This window comes from Rhea americana, unplaced genomic scaffold, assembly GCF_003343005.1.
Source record: "Rhea americana isolate MKP2758 unplaced genomic scaffold, rheAme1 scaffold_47, whole genome shotgun sequence".
NCBI classification, from domain to species: Eukaryota; Metazoa; Chordata; class Aves; order Rheiformes; family Rheidae; genus Rhea; species Rhea americana.
The window spans coordinates 3,239,138-3,257,877 of NW_028186612.1; positions in this window are offsets into that span (position 1 = coordinate 3,239,138).

Genomic DNA, 18,740 nt, shown 5'->3' on the forward strand with positions numbered 1-18,740 from the left:
TGGCAGCGTAGCCCCACGCACAGCTTCAATTAAAGCACCGTACGGGGAGGTACTTGCATCCTAATGATTCATTCCCGTCACGCCAGAGAATGCAATAGGTTGGGAATGACAACAGCCTTAAGATTGTAATTGAGTGGGACTCCTTAGATGTTGTCCTGTTGGTAGGACCCTGGGGATCTCATTTTATGCTCCAACTCGGAGCCTAGAGCAGTGAATGCTGAAGATGAGAACTCCTTTTGAATAAAAATGCTGCTCTAGTACTTCTGAGTAGTTTCTCACCGGACTTGACACTCTCATCTACTCACTGCCCCTGGCAAACTTCTCTCCTGGTGGCGCTTCATCTCCYAGCTCCACGCAGGGAAATAAAAAAATCCCCATAATATATTTCTTTAATCTAGTCAGAACTCCAGCAGCACTGGGGTCTGTTGTGCAGGCAAGTTTGCATGGCTGAGGTCTCCAGCTCACCTCCTTTGGTGAAATATCCTCTCCAGCTAAACTCCTTGAAACACACAAATGAAGAGGGAGCAAGGGAAGAAATAAAGGAACAAAAATTAAAAATCTTAGSAGAAGAAATGCTGTCTGATTACCATTGTTAAAGGGTAGAAGAGGGGAATAACTTGGCTGCTCCGTGCCTTTTGCGAAGGACAAACTGATCGTTCCTGTGGCAGATTCCAGGTTTGGAAGCAAGATGAGAAGAAAACAGAGCGAACTTCTGTCTTGGGCTATCTCAGACACTGCTGTTGCCCCACCATAGCTTTTCCACCCACAATCCTGCTAAAATGAGTTTGAAGGGCTCCTGCTGAGCTGCCTCATGTCCACCTTCTCCAAGTCTCCTGCTGGTTGCTTCAGCCAAGCTTAGTCTGTGCATTTCAGCATGGATACAAACCTGTACAAAGTGCTCCCCAGCTTGGATTTCAAACAAGAGGATCACGAAGTGCATTAGCGTTGTTGCAATTTAATTCCATTTGAATGAATGTTTTAAAACTCCAAGGTTAGATCAGGTCCATGTTTGTGCCCCAGGAAGGTTTTTCCTGATAGGCCTCTGAGAGCATCTCAGGCATGTTTTAATAAGATAGAAAAGGATTCTCAAGTGCTCTTCCTTTGAACTGGGTGATATTTGTAACACAGCTACACATAGGATCAGGCCATTAAATGCTTGTGGATAATTCAAATAGTCACTGATCCACTAAAAAGAAAAGGAMTTGGCCCATAGTTTTACAAGCTTTTCTTCCAAAATTTCTGACAAAAAATATTATTCAGCAGCACTTCAATATTAATCACTGCCTAACTTTTTCCCTAACCAAATTCCACTCTTCACACATTTTGAATAAACTCTAGCAAACAGTTTACAACCTAGCCAGGGGCTGAAAAACACAGCATAGGCTCTTCCATGAAYGCAGACTAAATGATAAATTAATTTGGGGAAGAAATGCTGTATTCATTTGCTTTGTTTTYCTCTATTATTACTGGCCAGCTCTAGATTCAGAGATGCTACTGTCCCTCCTGATAAAYTGAAGCACTTCATGGACATACTAACACACCTAGTCCATAGCCAGTGAGCAGACAATTGATTACATGTCAAAAAGTCACATACTGGGCAATTTCGCTCCCAGGCTTTGCTTCCATTTCTCAAAATATGTGTTACAGAGGAAAGAAATCAAAAGTGAGAGATAAGAATTTGTCTGCATGGTAGGGAACTGCTTGTAATAAGCATGGTCTCTCTCTCTGTTTTTGCACACAATTTCTTGTTGGGATTCAGGGAAGAAAAGAACAGGTCAATGCCTTGCAACCGAGAGATATTTCTTAATGAAATATGAGATTCTGTCAGATCATAATTTTTGACTCAAAAACATGACTTTCAATGACATTCTCCTCTTTGTTCCCAAGAAAAGTGAAAGCAAATATCTTGGGATTTTTTTCTCCAAATCACCAGTTGTAAATTGTTGATGCTTTAGCTGAAAATGTTACCATTTATGTCAAAAATGTCAAAAGYCTTTCCTCACACCTGTCTAGCTTATGTCAGACTATTTTTCTGTGAAGACATTCAAGTACACTTGTTCCCAAGTCATCTTTTTCACACTATATCAGAATGAAACTGAATGTTGAGATGCTGCAACTTCTTCCACTGATAGAAATCTCATTTCCAGGGAAGGCATTTGATAACAGGGATACTTGATACCAAGGCCTTTCCTGTAAAGCCTACCTGAAATAAGTCCATATGACTTGCATTGCAGTGGAGGCTGAAGGTCATGATGGGTTGCAGTGGCCTGTTGTGCTACAWGTTGGAGAAGCACGCAAGAGGTAGCACTGCCAGCAAAGACCACACATGATCAGCASATGAGGTGAAGCACTGAGTAGAAACAAAAGCATGGGAAGGTGAAATGACTCATCCCGAGTCATACCACAGGCCAGTGTCAGAGCCAGGAGTGGAACTGGCATTTCCAGATCCCCCGTCCAGAGGCAACATGATAGATCTGGCTGCCTTACGCTTTGACAAAGGAGTGAGTAAGAGAGGATGTTTTGCTCAGGTGRTAGCCCTGCCTGCTGAGACCAGGAGAACCAGATCAGCCTCTAGAAGAGGTCCAGTGCTCTTCTACCCACCCTGATAGATCTTCTAGAAAAGCCTGGATGGCTTGTCCTCTAGCATCTTGTCTACGGACATCTGTATTGCCCTTCAGCCCGGGGCAGTCGTGTAGGTTTCTCCCACTTTCCTCTGCAGGAAACTCCCTGGTTTGTGCATCTTGCTCTACTTAGAGCATAGCTGGCCCAAAACCTGGGGCAGAATCACTTGCAGGGTGAAGGTGATCATGGGAGACCTGCACCATTACAATCAGCCAGCCTGGCCTCCAAAATCACAGGGCACATGCCCTGTGGGGCTGTGCAACCCTACTAGTCACGCAGCGCCTGGGTAACGCTGCTTGGGTTACCCTTTGGAGACTCCACTCTTGGCTCTTGGTGATTAGCAACACTTTGGGCCCCACAACATGTGCAAGGGTGTCACAGGCACTAGAAACATGGTTTTCATGCTGTGCAGCACAGGAACATCCCTTCCTCAGCACCCACCCGCTCCAGCTGCGGGTCAGCCCTCCACTCTGCCAACTACAGCACAAAAAGGACAGCTCTGACCCATCTGTTCCTTGGGCCRCTGAGCACAGTGCGCCTTCCGCACCTTCCCAGAATGAACAATACTCTTTTCTTCTCCATCCTGCAGCAGCTGAGTGCACAGAAGAGGGGGATCAATATCTATCGACCATCATTATTTCCTYTATTTCCCCAGCCTGTATGATTATATATCTGCTTTTCTTTCCTAACCTTTTTTCCATGGTAGAAACTCATCTCATTKTCCCCCAAAGAAAGCTCCAGAATGGGGTTCCTCTGAGCCAGATCCAAATGATGAAGCCRAAAAGTTATGATATTATGGGAGATACCTGCCTTCAGATGAGAGCTACACTGAAAATGGCATCTCTCACTGGAAATTTTGACTTTCAGGTTAGAAAATAAYCGAGATATTATAACCAAAAATGCCCCTCTGGTGCTTCAAGGTGCCAGTTCAGCATGGAAACAAAGTACTTAGCACCAGTTGCCAAAACATCTCATTGCCTCCCCCATGAGGAAGGGAGGCTGGTAAAAGAAGGGATGCCTCCAGATGTCAGGGAGATATCTGGCACCTCTGCAGATCCCTCTCACTGCCCTGAGCCTAGCAGGACATCCCCCTTTCCCTCTCAAGGTACATGCCCTCAGCCTATGGGGAGCTACTTAAGAGAGTTAAGCCAGCAGGAAACTTCCCAGACAAACGAATAGTTTCCTGCTGGTTTAGTTCCCTGAACCAGCTCGCACCAAGGTGAGTTGTTCACCTGCAGCTCTGCCAGGCRAGAAGTGTGAAGATACAGCTCATGGAGAGGACAAGGCAAACAGAGTCGGGGCTGATCTGATCTGCATCTGCTTCATCAGGAAGGAATGACCTGACTGGGTGCTCAGTCCCCGTGAGAGAAGGGGCATGGAGAGCCCAAGGGACACCATGCAGTCAGCATCAAATGAATTTGCCTGTTCAGGGATCCTGCTCAAAAACATTTCCTACCCACTGGAAAAGGTTCCTCCACCTCCAGTCCTTTGATATTATCTGCTGAAAAACAAACAAATGCCACTAGTGATGAACAGGGGGGGAAAGCAGAAGAGCAATACTCCGTTTTCAAAGCAGGCAGCATCCCTCAGCCGCGTGGGGCTGAAAGCAGTTCGACAGAGTCAGCTGCTCACATCTCCAGCCATTCCCACATTTATGGTCAAACGGCTTCAGCCAAGGGCTGTCCTTCTGGCGAACGCTGCCTTGTGCCCAGCCCAGGACCCTGCACTCGGGGGCTGGATGTTACCAGCATGGCAATGGTCCCTGGAGCAGGAGCTGAGCACAAGAAAGAAAGGGGTGGTGGTGCTTGCCTCCCTTCAATGCCTCCAAATTCAGCCTGGTTCAGCTCCTGTCCCTGGCAGAAGAGCAGTCAGGCACCACACAGGAATGTGGCAAATAAACAGCACATTAGGACACTCGTGCAAAGCAGGCAATTTCTCAGGATCCACCAACCACTGGCTGAAGGCACATCTTGATTACATCTTTTCAGATAAAAGCTTGGATCCATTCCTCGTCTCCTTCCTTCTCCCCACCCCCAGTGTTTACAGCTCTCAGACTCTGATTTAGGTAGTTTACTGTGGCTTTCATCTAAGTGCATCAGCATTTTTAAATTAGTCACAGGTGACGCACAGGGTTACAAGAATAATGTTAAATTATCAGACATACACAGCCCATATACTTTATTACCTCATTTTTGTATCTTCTTTATGGTTTGTGATAGCAATGACCTTATAGTCTGTGGCTGAAGAGCCAGTTAAGCTTGTTCTCTGTCAAAATGGTAATTAAAAAATTCCTATAGGGTAGGAAGCAAACCTTTACTCTACAATATATTTCTCCTTCCAGCAAGGCCCCTGAGCGAGGCTCAGAGAGGAACGGAAGACAATGTGCACAGAAGTCTCCAATGAACATGCTTATCAGCAGGCAGTGCTCAGTCAACTGCATTAATATTTTAAATAAATATGTATTAGGCTTAACAGGATATAACATATGTCAGAGCCAGAAAAATACAGCAGTTTCTCTTTGGCCACCAAGCAATATTTGATCTGATTGAGAAGAAGAAGAAAAGATGAATACATTTAGTAAATATTCTGTATTGTTCTTATTTCAAATAAAGATGACAGCTTGACTATCTCCTTTTTTTTTTAATTGAATCCACTCCCTTTCCTAATGTTACCACTGCCAAACTGGAGGAAGAGAGAATAAACAGGAGGGGAAAATGCAATATCTGAAGAAAGTAGTGGGTAGGTTCCATGAAAATAAAATAGGGAAAAAAAAAGAAAAGAAAATACAGTTATTCGTGGATGAGGGATGTGAGAGGGGTCAGTTTTGATCTCCYCAAAAGCTTCCAGGGATGCCCAGCATGCTACATATCCAGGGGCAGGCAGGCTCTCTTGCCTTTCATTTATTCCTGAGCTTGCCACTTGCCAAAGGGCAATGCTACTGYACTCATTTTAAAAATCAGGCACCCGGGACGCAGAGGAGGCACGAGTCTGCTTAACTGATGTGTCTAATGAACTAGYGAACCCGCCCTCCCTAAACAAGCACCTAAAATCCTCGTATTGAGAGGGTCACCTCCAAGAAAAAGTTCAGACAGCTGAGGGCAGGTGGACAATCATCACCCCCATGCCTTTGCCGAGGATCACGGCAAGCAGCCAGGTCTCAGTCTCCTGTTCCTGCGCCTGAAGCCCTAAGCAGTAGAAATGCTGGATGTATCACATCGTTTTCTTGCTCTCCTCCCACTCCTTTTAGATTCCTTTTTATTGGTGTCATTTACAGGTTACTAACCAAGTTGAAACATTCAAGCTGAAGTCCAGCAGTTAAAAACCAGCAAGGCGTTCAAAGTTTGCTTCCCGTGCAATTTTTAAAGTGCTGCACTAAGGAAATGTTCAGGAGAGTGAAGCTTTGCCTTTTATATATCCCAGCAGACTTACACTTTCTAATAGACCCGTCTAAATCAACAAAGTATTCCCCAGCCAGGGCCAAGAGTCGACAAAAATGGCTCCAAGGCAACTGATGCAGCCACAACTTTCCACTGGAAGTTAATGAACTTTTAAAAACATTTGGGAAAGTGATGTATGCGCAAGGCTCCTTAGTGTATCACAGTTAATATAATGCATTCCCTTCCCTGGGGGAGACCCTGTCTGAGCTGTCAGCTGTAAGGTTGTTCTAAAGCTTTTTCTTTATATATGCAACTCTCTCTTTCCCTCCCTCCCTTTTTGTTTTGTGGGACAAGCAAAAAGCATGAGCTCCTGCCTGTACAAATTGTGCATTTCCAAGAATTTGAAGGGCAAATAAGCAGGGAAAAAAGTACGTATACCTCTGCACGTAGATGCAGGCAGCAAGAATTCCTGGTGGAAAGGAGCACTGGTTCATCTAGCCAGCTTCCTGTGTATCAGAGGCCAGCAAGTAACAGTCTGATTTCTCTTCAAGAAACCCAAAGACTTTATTTTATGCTGGATATTTCAACCCCCAGAGAGTGGAAGTAGATCCATACACGCAGCAGGCGTGGAATACGAAGCATCATGTAGCCTCTGTGTGTGCTGGGCTCAAGCGTGTCTTAGGGCAGAAATGCCCAAGCTCCACAATAAATCCTGTGTTACAGCAAAAGCAGCTGAAACCCTGAAGGACCTTGTAGTCAGATCTGGGAGAAGATGCATCCCTGACCCATACAGCCTGTGGGTGAGRGCAAGATGCAAGAGAGACACCCAGAACCTCGCCTCAGTTGCCAGCTGCCACCAGGCTGACCTGGTGCTTCACTTGAGAGCAAAACAAAATAATCCAAAAATACGTCAAAAATAGACCTACATGCCAATTACATAACAGTGATAAAAATGATTTCTTCCTGGCACCCTTCATGACAGCCTGAAGCTCATTTATTTTGTCTTACTATGTATGGGCCATAAGCCCTGAAGAGAAGCAGAAGGTATTGGTACTGTGGATCACATCCAGAGCCTCACTAGTCCAGGAGGCCATGTGTCCTCCAGCTCCACCCAATATATGTAAGATCTCCTCAAGGCTGAGCTAAAGGACGAGCTCTGAAGCTAACCGGACTCCCCTGAGAGAGCGAAGCTGACCACTCCTCCCCAGAGAGCCCAATGTTCAATTACCTCTAGCTTTAGGGAGCTGCAGTTTCCTTTGAGGTTGAATTTATCTGATTTCCAGATACAGTTTTCAAGCTCTAGGTGTCTCTCTGAACTCTTCATCATGCTTACTCTTCTGACATGCCAGGACTCAGCACAGCAGCCCTACCARTGCTGTGTTATCCCAGTGCCTTTTGACACTACCTACCTTTTAGCAGATCTGAAGATTTTTCTTTTGTTTTCTTTCTTCTCCACAACAATACAATAAGAGCTCATCTTGAGAGGTTATCGCAGATGACCCTGAAGTCRTTCCCTGAGTCACTGCTTTCAAACACAGAGCCTGCTTTTCTGTAAGCACAGCCTTTCATTCTTCATTCCCAAAGGGATTCCCTTCAATTTAGCTGAACTAAAAGCATCCTGCTGAACCATGACCAGTTAAGTACACGATCTATATCACTCAGTTTGAGTAACTCCTATCTTCCTTATTTGCTAGCCTGCAAATTTCTGTGTCATCTGAACACCATAAAAGGTTCCTCACCCCTATATTTTCTATATCATTGCCAAATGACTTGTACAAAACCTTAGACATTGTTAGAGCAAGCCCAGCCTCTAGGGAAGGCACTTCAAAGTAGCTCCACTCACTAGAGTCTTTGTATGAAGAACTTCCAAGATACAGCAGTGAACTAGTCTCCCTAGTTGTTGTCCCATTGGTGCTATAAAATATAAGCTATAAAAATCAAAATATCATGCAATGATYGGTGAAGAAGCTGCATATAACATTATCAACACGGTTGTCCTCTTCAACTCCAGCCTATCATCGTGACAAAGATACTACCAGGCTGATTTCAGTCTCCCCTGATTCACCTCATCTGAGAAGCATTCAAAAGTTTCTCCATTCCTGAAGGAAAAGGATGTGTTAATATTTGGCAGGAAAATATCAGAGTGAAATCAATAGCAGGAACTGAAGAAGATTATGGCTACAGGTCATTTGTTTACACAGCTTTGCCAGTGACCCAGCTAAGGGAAAGTTAACATAAGCTTGCAGTTTTGGAAACCAGAAAATGTTCACATGTTCAAGGCATGCAGGATCCTGTGAAAATGGACATGCTGAAGGAGTGTCTAATACAGTAATGTTTTAGCTTTTCAATATTAACTATTTTATCCTGGACCATAATACAATCCCTGAGCAAGACTTCAGCAATAATCAGACCTGGATTAGGTTATTCAGAGGTATTATTAGTAAGAAAAAATGTTGCTTTCTTAGAATACCTGTACAAATATGAGGCATTTTTTAGCAGTTAATATTTTAGTCAAAAGCTCCATCCATATTACWACTGTCTTCACTGTACCTATAAGTCCATCTCATCTCTGTCTTTACCACTCTCTCCGATATGATCACATAATATAGATTTTTTAGAGTTTATAACAARTTTGTTATCACGAATGTTTTGTTGAATGAGAAATATCTGGAACAGACAAATATCACACAGTTATTGAACAGCCCCTAGGCAACACACTGTAGAATGRAAGGTTAGGACTCTTTTTTCTTTGAAAGCCAACCAGGACAGGGCAGAGMTATGAGGTCTAAAATCTCAGGAGTGGCACAAAGATAAATAAGGGCCACTTGTCTCTGCAGGTACAAGAGTTAGGGGCCACCAGATAAAACTARGAGGTAGAAGGCTTAAACAAAGAAAAGTGTGTGGTTCATTACAGAAAATGCAGCTGAGTTGTGGACTCCTTGCTGCAGGATGCTRTGAATACTACAAATACACAAAGGTTCATAAGGGAATTAGACAAATTCCTTTAAATAAATCTATCAGGMGTTATTACATCTAAAGATACTCTGCCTTAGAAAGGCTCTCTACAACACAAATTGCTGAAGACCTGAAAAGTGTCCTGTGGAAATATTATATATGCTTTTCCTGCTTTTCTTCTGCTTTTCTCAATATATCTGCTGTTAGTCACTGCTAGGAATGAGCTACAGGGCTAGAGGGAGGCTTGGTCTGCTCTAATGCAACAGCTCTTAAGCATTTTTTCATACTTTATTGTTTGCAGTCTGAATTTAAAGCAATATTTAGTGAAATAAATTTTGCTATTGCCAAGAAAGTACAACAGGAACTCACCTGGCAGGCTAAGAAATCTCCACAGAAGGCAAGAAGGAATGATCTTCCCATTCATAGAATCATAGAATCAGTAAGGTTGGAAGGGACCTCTGGAGATCATCTAGTCCAMCCCCCCTGCTCAGAAACTCACAACTAGGGTACAAGCAGTGGTACACAACYGGAGGAGTTTTACAAACTAGACACRTTCCTCAAAATCCATCAGGGGATCCAAAATGCAAAGCTGTGAACACAACTCTGTGGCTCAGGGAAGTGCTAATCCACCAACTCCTAGGCACTGGGATGGTAGAGAGGTGAAAGAGTCACTTTAGGTTTCAAACTATAGGTTTTCTACATTTTTCCTCTCTTCCTTAGTCATCTGCTGAGGACCATTGTCAAAGACAAGACACTGTGTTGGTCTGCCCCAGTGCAGCAATTCAAGCACATCATGCTACCTGACCTAGGAGAAGATGCAGTCCAAAGGGTTAAGCATGGTAACTGGAACAGCAATGCTGCTTTGGTGCCATATGGTCCTCATAAACACACTGTTAGCATGGCAGCTGCCAGCAGAGGTAGCATTACACAGCAGGCAGCTACACAAGGTGCTGCCCCTGCTACAAGTGCTCAGGGATGAAATGCAAGCATCTTTTAGGAACTTCTATAGGCAGCTGTCCTGCAAGAAAAACACAGCCTTCCTCTGAAGAAGATAAACAGGAGGAAATGCAAATTTGCAGATGCAAATGTTTGAACTGTAAGATCAGTGCTGACTTTCCTGCTAAGGTGCTTCCCTACAATATTGGAACTGGRAGTGCAGGGCTCCAGCAGCAGGTTTGCAAGCTGTGTGCTCAGCTGAGTGCAGCTGATGAGAYGAACTGTCCATGCTGGCACATCATGTGCTTGTCTGAGCCTCATCCCAGGAGTGCCATGAGAGGAAAGGAGATTCCCAAGGACCTGAACACAGATTTGGYGGTCAGGAATCCCTGATATCTCACCTCTCTCAGCTACACCCAGGATAGAGTCTGGCTGCTCACAAGTAGTACCTTGTGCCATTTGTTTCTTGTATTGGCCTTGCCTCCAACTCTTGCCCCAGAAGGTCATGGGTCTCCATCATGCGCTGGCGTCTCTGCCAGTCCTGTGAAGATGTCCCAGACATCCTAAAGCATCTAAAATGGCACTGGGCATCCATGATTAGGTAACTGAATCCCACCTGCAGCGTGATACTTGTCAAAGTCTTCTGTCTGCTTGTATTCATCATTTTCTAAAAGATGAATGAGGTTTTTCTATGGACAGAATGCTGAAAAATCTAACTCATGGGTTATTACCCATCATTTGACCTGAACCTCTCTGCTCATCAGGTTCCACACGAGGCCAGCAATCCACAGTGGTAAACATTGTCCAACCATCACATTGCTTCCATGCCAGGAAAACCAGTGCCATCTCCAGAAAATGACCCTAACTCTTCGGGTTAACATTAGTGCCAAKAAAACCTTCAGCTCCTCCTCTCCATGCCTTGGGTGATTCCTCTGTGATATTTGGGGGCTGCAAAGCCTTGGAGGGAGTGGGAATCATTTTATTAATTACAAAACCTTTATGGCAATGGGGACCTGACTCCCTTCAGACAACATGAACAGATGCCCTTACTCCAAAACCACAGCARTTCTTAATGACATGAACAGGTCTGCAACGCAATACTATCAAGGTGTATTGGTGTGAGCACAAGCCACCGCTTTTCAGCATTACAGCTGGTTAATTGGAGAAAGTTGGCCCAGTCCTCTCAGTCTCAGAGTGTCCCTCCAAGCACCAGGTCTTGGGGTCTGGAGTCTCTCAGATGATGTTTTCCTCCCTTTTGTCAAGGGAAGTTTGTGAGCAACCAGATGCTCAAAGCTGAGACACCGTAACCGCTGTAAMCTGGTGGCCCCAGTATCACTGTGTAAGTCTGTGCTGCTCCTCTAAGAATCCTCCTGTGGGGCTCATTTACCTGCTCTTCTCTCTGTCTCTAAACTAAAAGGCAAATCACCCTATTCAAGGTGCCTGTTTTTTACCAAGAAGAACAGCTCTGATGTCAGATGCTGTTCTACACTGGAGAGGCCTGATTTTGCCATGAATTGTTAGATTCTTCAAATTACTTATTCATCTGATGTAAAATTTCAAGATTTTGAAGCCAGGCTCATGGAGTATTGTCTCATAGTCTGAAAATAGCTCAGTCTGGCCATTCTTCAGTCTGAGAGGAGAACAACTGCATGCAACAGAACACCCAATCTCCAACGAAATARCTGTGTGGGCTGGGCTTGCAGGCAATCCCCAGGCTGGAATGGTTTGTGAAGGCTAATAGCAGAAAAATTCCAGACACTGAGGAAATCTAGAAGCCTTAGCTTGTTCACAGGAAATCCACAAGCAAGAGGAAGGAAAAAGAAAAAGGAGGAGGTGGGGCAAATTCCCTGGATAATTGCCTAGACTTTTTTATTAAGCCAAATTCAGACAGATGAAGAAAATACACAGAATGTGAAAGAGAGGACAGGCTGCTCGGGAGAATTATAGGAATGCAGTCAGAGTATGTAGAGATGTGGTGAGGAAGTGGCGAAGCAATTCCAGCTGGAATTGAGTCTGACAAGGGWTGTTAAGGACAGTAGGAAGGGCTTCTTCAAATACATCAGCAGGAAGAGGAGGACTAGGGAAAATGYGGGCCTGGTACTGAATGGGGCGGGGGCCCTGGTGACRAGGGATACAGAGAWGGCAGAATTACTGAATGCCTTCCGTGCTCCAGTCTTCACTGCTAAGGGCAGCCCCCAGGAATCCCAGAGCCTGCACGTGAGGGAGAAAGTCCAGAGAAAGGAAGACTTTCCTTTGGTTGAGGAGGAAAGGATTAGAGATCTTCTGGGCAGGCTAGACATCCACAAATCTGTGGGCCCAGATGRGATGCACCCATGGGTCCTGAGGGAGCTGGCGTACTTTGTTGCCAGGCCGCTCTCCATCATCTTTGAAAGGTCCTGGAGGACTGGAGAGGTGCCTGAGGACTGGAAGAAAGCCAGTGTCATTCCAGGCTTCAAAAAAAGGCAAGGAGGAGGAGCCAGGCAACTATAGGCCAGTCAGTCTCACCTCCATGCCTGGAAAGGTTATGGAAGAGCTCATTCTGGATGTCATCTCCAGACATATGGAGGAGAAGAAGGTGATCAGGAGTAGCCAGCATGGATTCACCARGGGGAAATCCTGCTTAACCAACCTGATGATAGCCTTCTCTGATGGAATGACTGGCTGGGTAGACGAGGGCAGAGCAGTGGATGTTGTGTCCCTTGACTTCAGCAAGGCTTTTGACACTGTTTCCCATAACATCCTCCTAGAGAAGCTCAGGAAGYGTGGGTTAGACGAGTGGACAGTGAGGTGGATTGAGAACTGGCTGAAAGGCAGAGCTCAGAGGGTCGTCGTCAGTGGCGTGGAGTCTAGTTGGAGGCCTGTGGATGGTGGTGTTCCCCAGGGCTCAGTGCTGGGTCCCATCCTGTTCAATGTTTTCATCTATGACCTGGATGAGGGGACAGAGTGCCTCCTCAGCAAGTTGGCTGATGATACCAAGCTGGGAGGAGTGACTGACCCACCTGAGGGCTGTGCTGCCATTCAGAGAGACCTGGACAGGCTGGAGAGCTGGGCAGAGAGGAACCTCATGAGGTTCAACAAGGACAAGTGCAGAGTCCTGCACCTAGGGAAAAATAACCCCAGGCACCAGTACAAGCTGGKGGCTGACCTGCTGGAGAGCAGCTCTGCAGAGAAGGACCTGGGAGTGCTGCTGGATGACAAGTTGACCATGAGCCAGCAGTGTGCGCTTGTGGCCAAGAAGGCCAATGGTCTCCTGGGCTGCTTTGGGAAGACTGTTGCCAGCAGGTCGAGGGAGGTGATCCTGCCGCTCTACTCAGCCCTGGGGAGGCCTCATCTCAAGTATCGGGTCCARTTCTGGGCTCCCCAAGACAAGAACATGGAGGTACTGGAGAGAGTCCAGTGTCGTGCTACGAGGATGATCAGAGGGCTGGAGCATCTACCCTATGAGGAACGGTTGCAAGCGCTGGGCCTCTTCAGCCTGGGGAAGAGAAGACTGAGGGGGGATCTTATCAATGTGGATAAGTACCTGAAGGGAGGGTGTCAAGGGGACGGGGACAAACTCTTTTCRGTTGTCCCRTGKGACAGGACAAGAGGCAATGGGCAGAAATTGAAGCACAGGAAGTTCTGCCTGACCGTGAGAGGGAATTTCCTCCCTGTGAGAGTGACGGAGCACTGGAACATGTTGCCCAGAGAGGTCTCCTTCTCTGGAGACCTTCAAGGCCCGCCTGGATGCAACCCTGTCTAGCATGCTGTAGGTGACCCTGCTGAGCGGGGAGGTTGGACTAGACGGTCTCCAGAGGTCCCTTCCAACCTCACTGATTCTATGATTTTTATGAACATGGTGTTACATAGCTGACTTAATCAAGACCCAGCACAGTGTGCTTTTTTTTCRGAGGAGTTGGTTTTGGTGAGAATTTCATCAGAATGACTCTGTTAGCCCAGGAGGGGCAGGGGAGGGAAACTCGGGTGTTTGGCTTAGACAGCTTGACCTGCCCTGGCTCGTGTTGGTGGTTCATAGCAGGAACCTTACAGAGGCTCTGGGAAGGCTTTCTTCTTGCTGCTGACAAGGCAGGGCAGCTATGAGGACCAGCCTCTGCAACTGGATGTCTGTGACAGGGTGGTGGGCTGTCCCACACAACCCCCAGGCCTTCAGACCTGCCAAGGTTATGGTTTGAGTCCCTGTTCTGGGACAATCTGTTATAAAATTGCCCTCTGAACCATCAGGAAGGGCAGACACTTGCGCATTTCCCACTCAAGAAGATGTCATCCATCTCAGGGAATATTTCAAAAGCCTTATTTTCATTCTAATGAAAACAAGTTTGGTAAGTTTAAAGGTTGCCCACCACCCTCATTCACTGTTATTCCAATTTTCCCTACTTATAGGTGCTRCATGGGCTCATTCTGCAGCCCTATGACAGTATGAACAAATCCAGCTGTCTTTGCACTGGTCCAAGTCATATCTGCCAGCTCCACTTTGGGAGCCGCAGACAGGCGGCTATGCTAGATACTGGCTAAAATGCAATAAAGATAGCCCTGGAGAAGGAGCCCCCTTTGATAACCTTTGAAAAACACTGACTTTTATTGGGGTTCCTAGAAGCTGTCATTGAACAAGGAGTCCAATGCAATGCAATTGTTTAATTTAATAAGTTCTTGCATGCCCAGCTGACAGAGAGGCAGTGTTACCTCCATGGTGAGAGCTGATTGGAGTCATGCTCCTGCTTCACAGCGTGCTTACAAAGTGAGAACAGAGGATCACACAATCAGTCTAGCAGCAACCATGAGGAGCAGTGTAGTCTTTGACAGCTACCACCATTACAGGTTGATGTGTCCAAAAACAGGGCTGGATTAAAAGYCCATCAGAGAGAGTAGCAGGCTGTGCCAACCTGATTTTTGCTCCAGTTTGCCTAGTGGGGACAATTGTATGACTTCCTTGTACAGACAGTGAGTGATCCTGACAGACAGCTAGATTGAACAGATMCTGGCCTCCCTGGTTCAAACCAGGACTAAGTATCTCAAATTTACCTCTGGCTGTTGACAGYCTCCCTGATGATGAGGCAATTGACATGAGGGCTGAAAGCTACCCAGAGCTCGGAAAGCATTTCGAAGCCATGTTAGTGACGCTTTGCGGAGAGCAGATCCATGTTTCACTTCTCAYCTTTGCATATGGCTGGGCTGGGAGACACTAGCTCAGCTCCAGCAAACCCAAGGAGTTCTGTAGGTCATTCAGGATCTGGCCTCTGGTGTGGAGGGGGAGGAAACTTTGGAGTGTCCTAGATCAACCTGTTTTTTTCCCAGCTTCTCTTACTGGGCTTGGTGAAAGGCCTGGACTAACTATGGATCACAAGGATCTTGCCATCTCATATGGTTTCCCCAGAGAGTAGGTGCAAGCTCTTTGATCTTTACTCCCCRTCTGCACTGCAGAAAAACAGCAAGGGCCAACGCCCAAAGCCAGGACAGCTGAGGATATCCCAGGAAGATGGGGCTTACCTGTGGCCATTGTACATCATCGAAAACGTGCCCCTACTCTCACCCTGCTCCACTGGCCAGCTTTAAACAAACAACCATTTGCTGGAGCTGGGTCTCAGCCCTGGGCTCCCTGGAGAGCCTTATCTTTGRTGGCAGTTGCAAGTCGTGCATGTCCACAACATGTACAGGAAGCACAAACTCACCTGGCTCCTGCCCAGAGCTGTGTTTTTCTCAGCACAGACATTTCCCCCCCACTGCATGCAGTCTTGCTGTCGGGAGCAGTCAGCAGCGTGTGTGTTTGTGTGTAGGAGACTGGAAGAAAACTTTGACCTCTGTGAATACAACTGCTGCAATGGTTGGGGGAGTGATTTGCTATCACTCAYGGCCACTTAAGCACATCGTCAGCAAACGAGCTGAGAAAATGCCATGGGCTAGCAAACCACTTCAGATTTTTCAGGGGGATTGGTCACCTTTGCAGTGCTCTCCCCTGGAGTTCATTTTATTAAAAWACTGTATCAAGCATTTGAGGGTGATGGGTTTTTGATGAGATCAGGTGCGTGGCAAGAGCAAGCTGGATGGGCCATGCCAGCAAGGCTCAGCCTGACCTTTCAAGCTTGAGCAATTATAGCTGCAACTCTGGAGCAGAATGAAGCCCGATTAGTGATTTTCAGAAATGTTCTGCTGATAACGGTGATTGTTCTGAGTTGCTGGATGATCACAGACATTGGTGCTCTGCTTCTCAGATAAAAAGTGATTAAAGTCTCCTTAAGAGCTTTTAAATCTCCTCTTCAGAAATTCCATTAAGCAATCTAATTAGCTAATTCTATTAACTGATTAGGTGATATTAATTAGTTAATTTAGAGGGAAAATTTATACAGCTATCGAAGGAAATACAAGAAAAGGACAGGGACTTTCGGCCAAGAGCTTCATTTCTTCACCCCCACAGTGCCTTAATTAGGAATTTTAATTAGCCATATGCTGGGGGTAGGAAATCATTAATGGACCTCTGCTTACCCCATCCTCTCTTCTGCTTGTCATGTGTCTACTGGTAACTCAGGGTGTCCAAAGCAACTGTGGAGAGTGGAGGTTTGGCTCCTCGGTAAGTTGCCCTCCTCTCTTTTTTTCTCATATGTGTATTGCACTGGGCAGCAGACTAGTGATTTAGAAGAGTGCTGTTAAAAGGCTTAAAAAATCAGTGCCTAGCACAGGGCTAACTCTGCCGCAACACCTCAGCAGGGCACTGTGGGGCAACTCCWTTAGGCTGTCTGGCAGCCTCTGAACATGTTTTTCAATTTGCAGTGATGGCCCTGAGAAGCTGGCAAACATTTCTTCTGCCAGTTTTACAGTTTTACAGATGGATGCCTGTAGGCAGGGACACCCAAGGTTTTAGTTGCTACCGCCATGTGGAATTGTCTGCACTTGCAAAACAAGCGGTGTGTCAGCTGTGAGGTAGGACTGGAGGAGAGCGGAGAGAGCACGGACTGGCCCGTGGGTGGTGTGAAATAGCGATGAGCCAGGCCTCAAGCATGTTCCCGGCGGTCCTGGGTGAGGATTTAGTCCTGGCAGCTTTCTGAGGCATCARCCGGATTGGAAACTTGGCCACTGCTGTCCCTGACACCAGAATTGCAGTTCTTGATAAACACTGGCAATGGCACAACCAAGCCTGTGAATCCTGCAGATCCTCCTGACGCAGGAGCTCCAAATCTGCCAGAATGACTCCCACTGCATCCGGGTATCTGTGAACCCATCGCACCAGTCTGTCACCAGTTACACGTAGATCTAGCAGGGGGAGGCATGAAACCTCCCAGGCAGCTGCAGTGATTTCTCCTGACAGACACCCACGGAGGAAAGGCTCGGCATGCTCCAGGGACCTCTCTAAATGCCTGCTCTACTACTTCTCCCAGCATCTTTTATCCAAAAACAACGATTAACAAAGGAATGAGAGTGGGTATCAGCACAGGGTTGCCAAAATCTCTGGAGATGCTGAGCTAATCATGTCACAGCCATTTATCCCAGGTGCCACTAACATCCCAGGTGCTTAAAGACAGAGGTTCAGGAGCTGTAACCCATGGGACAGGAGGTGTGAAGAAAGAATAGCTGCAGTGAATCAGGGCCCTTGTGCTTTGATCAAAAGCTCCTTGGAGTAAAGCAGTCCTATTTTTTGCTTCTACAGTACCTAAAAACCCTTCCAGGATGAGAGAATGTTACACTGATGTTATCAACGCAAATGCAAATGAAATYCTGGACCATGATGGCTCCATTAATGTTAGTACTGTCAGTGTTGCTGCTAACAGGAACAACCCCCTTCATCCTCAACACACAAATATACACAAATAACAGGTTTATGAAGCCAAAAAGTCTTYGGTTCTTAGCCTAAATTTTGAGGGTTTAAACCTTCCAGTGTGCCTGCACTGGGCTTTCAAGCCTTTCTCAGGGGAGAGGAGATGCCTCAYAGCTTCGAGCACCTGTAGTAACTTCCTCTGCAATTCACTCATCTCCTTGCACCATACTTTATGGCCTCAATCACTTGCCAGGAAAACTCTCAGGTGAAGAAGCAGGATATACATCCCTGATYTCTCATAGCTTTCTTGGAGCCACTAGCCATGCTAGTAGTAGTAGTCGTATGTAACTCTAGAGAGAGTGTTACATGCCCAGAATGGTTGAATATGGTAATTTGCATGTCCTTTTACTCACAAGAGCCTGCAAGTCATGGATGTGGGAACTCAGCCACTTTGGGATACTTCTTAACATTGTGCTGAAATCCTGAAAACCCAAAGACTCTCCYGGCTCCTAAGCAATAAATTTATTTTGCTTCTAGGCTACCAGCTTTTCTGGGGCCCTGGAAACTATAGTATTAGCAAGAATCTAAACACACACCTATTGACTTATTTAGTATATTGTATTACAATATATATAGTATATATATTATATTATATTATTAAATRCATTATATATCCTTCAGAAAAGTCTCTGATGGCTGTCCCACCTACTTTCCATGACACATCCACCAAATGCTGGTGTACTTCAGACCTTGGGGAGGAATATCCACCTTAAGCAGTCACATTTCCATCTCCCTCCTCCCTTCTGCTGATGTAAAGGCAACAAGGTGGGGTAAGGCCAAGCCACACAAGACCTCTCAGYCGGAGCAGCAAAATCACGTGATGGAGAGCGCTCAGAAAAAGCTCTGAGCCAGGTGAGGGCAAATTTCAAGCTCAACCTGACAAAACTGAGTACTGCAACTGAACTCAACTGCATGTAGAAAGTATCAAGATCATGTTTTTTCGTGACTACAACCCAGACTTGTTTTTTTTTGTGCAATTTTTCTGTTCCATGTCGCAACCACCCTTCACCCTCATCTGAATGTGCTGATTCTTACTTGCTGTTGCA